The sequence below is a fragment of the Zea mays genome, chromosome 8 (genome assembly GCF_902167145.1).
Source record: "Zea mays cultivar B73 chromosome 8, Zm-B73-REFERENCE-NAM-5.0, whole genome shotgun sequence".
Classification (NCBI taxonomy): domain Eukaryota; kingdom Viridiplantae; phylum Streptophyta; class Magnoliopsida; order Poales; family Poaceae; genus Zea; species Zea mays.
In genome coordinates, this window is record NC_050103.1 from 134,195,603 (window position 1) to 134,198,822 (window position 3,220).

The window sequence follows — 3,220 nt, forward strand, 5'->3', positions numbered from 1 at the left end:
GGCGGGTTAATTTCATCGATTTCCGGTGACTCTTTTGTACAAATGCTCGACTGAGAGGGTGTCGCTCACACAGAGCCGTTTGATCTAAAACCGACGGGCTAGATCGGACAGGTGAAACGGTACGCCTGGATTTAATCCCTACCTTTCGACCTGATATCAACGGCTTGGATTTGAATTACCCGGCCCGTGATCGCGCATCCCTCCCAAACAGTATTTCACTGCGCAGATCTCGGCCACCTGCAAGTAGATCGACGGCCACAACCCTCCTTCCCCAACCCACGACGGCGGTCGGCAGCGGTCAGGCCCTCCACACGGCGGCACATCACTAGAGTGCCACAAATTAGCACCACACGCGCCCCAAACGTGAATCCAGACAGAGCTACACACAGCGGGTGATGCGACAGTCAAGATGAACGACTACTTATCACGGTCAAGGTGACAGGAGGCTTGGTCCACGACGATAGACGGGTCCATAGTGAAGCGCAACGTCGGTGAGCAATTGCTCGGCCCCGGCTTGGTTCCCCGACTTCTTTGGTGCACGTAGGGCTGGAAAAAAAGCTCGAGGCTCACGAGCCGGCTCGGGCTCGATCAGGCTCGGCTCGGCTCGGTGAGGCTCGCGAGCCTAAACGAGCCCGAGCCGAGCCTAATTCTGCGGCTCGCTACACTAACGAGCCGAGCCGAGCCGGCTCGGTGAGGCTCGCGAGCCGGCTCGAGGCTCGGTCCAAACTACTGCTTACTCGAATCTCCGTTGACCAGTGTGTAATTGTGCTGTTTTGGTCACAACTCACAAGAAACTAGAGTGCAGGGACATAATTTTTTATTACATGGAACATATTGTGCTTCAAATTTGAGCTAATGACTATAATTAATGTTGTTGAGTACTTGAGTGTACAGGCTCGCGAGCCGAGCCGAGCCGGCTCGCGAGCCTATATCGAGCCGAGCCGAGCCTCATTACCGAGCTCGGTAAGTGACCGAGCCGAGCCTGGCTCGGCTCGCTATTCCACCGAGCCTCACCGAGCCGAGCCGAGCCTGGCTCGGCTCGGCTCGTTTCCAGCCCTAGGTGCACGGCCACGCTCCCTCAGTACGGTTGAATCTCCCTGAACACCAACCAAGGCTCCGGCGAGGGTGAGTTATTCCTGCGACGACCGACTGTGGTTCTGTTCCTTCTCCCTTGCGGTCGATGAGGTTTATGGTGGTGGAAAGGGAGACGAGGGCCCCGGGCACGGATTTATAAGCATGGTAGGTCGGTTCGGGATGAGCGGCCACAACGGAATACCGGAATTCTCAGGTTCTGTTGAGTCTTCGCCGCACACACAGGTACTGCTGAGAAGCGCGGACGAGGAGATGACAAGCGGACACGTGGTCCGACGAGAGTGTGAGAGGAAGCGGCCGACGGAGAGAGCCCGCTGGTCAACACACCCTAACGCATGCGCCGAGCAACTGACGTGCGGGTTTGGGGTGTCGGCGCTGGGCGCCAATGGGCTGGCGCGTAAGCGCAAGGTCTGGTGGGCCAAGGTATATTGGGCCCAATTCGGCAAGTCTCCTTTCCTTTTTCTTTTCTTCATTTTTTTCTGTTTTATATTTTCAATTTGAATCTGTAACTTCAAAATTCAAATCTATGTCCAAGCTCCAAATTTAGAATTAAATGCACCAATCAAAGATCCAACATGCATGCACAAATTTATTTTATGTATAATTTATTTAGTCATGTTGGACACTTTAATTATGATGATAACATGCAAGAAGGAAAAAAATATATATACCCACATCATGCATAACTCTATTTTTATTTATAGATTTTGGGTATTACAATTAGTAGCCAAAACAAAGTGCTAGAAACATAGAGTAGGGTGTGTGCAACTTATTCAAACGCTTAAACCTCATGTTTATGTTGTGTTGCCCAAAGTTGCACTTTTGGCCCTCCAGATTAGCTCATTTGGACTTGATCTCTTCAACTTGCCTTTATGTAAACATGTGCTCATGCTCATGTGAAGATGGTTCAAGATGGTGTGTTGAACACTTGATCACCAAAACAGGTAGAAATGGCTCCATGGCAATTTCCCTTTCACCTGCCTCTAGCATCTCCCTCGCTAAATCACATGCCTATGTGGATTTTCCCTCCTTGCAGTGGCTTTGACCACCACAGAGTATGAATCCTCATTTGGCTGCACCCCAGCGGTTTCCATCTCATCCATGATCCTTGCTGCATCTTGCAACTTCCTACGGTGGCAATACCATCTATGAGCACCGTGTACATAGTAGCATCTGGCCTTCACTCACTGCAATAATATCATCAAAGAGTTGTTATGCACCCTCAAGATCCCCTTTGGCACATTAGGTAGTGAGAACCATAGTGTAAATGACGACATCCGGGATGATCCCCCAGTCAGTCATTTTGTCGAGCACCTTCAGCATAGAGTAGAAGTCACCGATGACGACAAGGTCCATGAGCACGATGTTGTAGGAGACGAGGTTGGGCATGATGTAGAGCTTGGTTGTTGTGGCGCAGAAGAGCGCGGTGGCGAGGCAGAGGCAACATGCGTAGATGAGAGATTGGAGGAGTGTGTTGAAGGAGCGGGTGGAAGGGCGGGAGTTGAAGGACATGAGAGAGAGGAAAAGGCGGAGGGACAAGAACCACCGGAGTGCGCGGAGGAATGACAGCAATGGGCGGTCAGAGAAGGTCTAGAGGCGGGACGCGTGGAGCAAGGATATAATGGGGGCCAAGTGGCGGTCCGCGGCATCGTTGTCACCGTGGGAGGCGAGAGAGGGCCACGACGTGGAACAGCACGTGGCGTAGGGCAAGGATCGCAAGCTTAGGCGTAAAGAGCTACTTAGTACGGTGCACATGTGTGATCGATACCTATAAAAAATAAGTTTAATACCAAAGTGAACATATGGTCCACATATAAAATATTAAACTAATAAGAACAAATATTATACTTTATCTTAGACAAAGGTCGAGAAGGTATGGGTTGAAAAGGAGTCTGACCTCGTTTTTTTATAGCTCGCTCGGTCACTCGTTCTCCTCCAGCTAGCTAGCGAGGTGGTACTATCAAGACTGGTTCGGCATAATTCAAGGCCTTGTACCAATTTGTTTCTATATTAAGAATAGGTGGTCTATATTAATCTTATCTATTAACAGTGATTGAATCTTTAATGTGGGAAATGGTTTAATAACGGTAATGGATGATCTTAGCATTCAGGTATTATGTTAGCATGC

The 3,220-nt window shown here is 50.0% G+C and overlaps 1 long non-coding RNA gene and 1 pseudogene across 1 annotated transcript; both read right to left on the reverse strand.

Annotated features, from left to right (window-relative positions):
• Nucleotides 1-1,760: 1,760 nt before the first annotated feature.
• LOC118473141 (uncharacterized) lies at nt 1,761-2,811 on the reverse strand. Its single transcript, XR_004852061.1, has 2 exons — nt 2,407-2,811; nt 1,761-2,279 (listed from the first exon to the last, which is right to left on the reverse strand). It is a non-coding gene; the product is annotated as an uncharacterized lncRNA (long non-coding RNA).
• Nucleotides 2,762-2,969, reverse strand: LOC111590062 (uncharacterized; annotated as a pseudogene).
• Nucleotides 2,970-3,220: the final 251 nt, after the last annotated feature.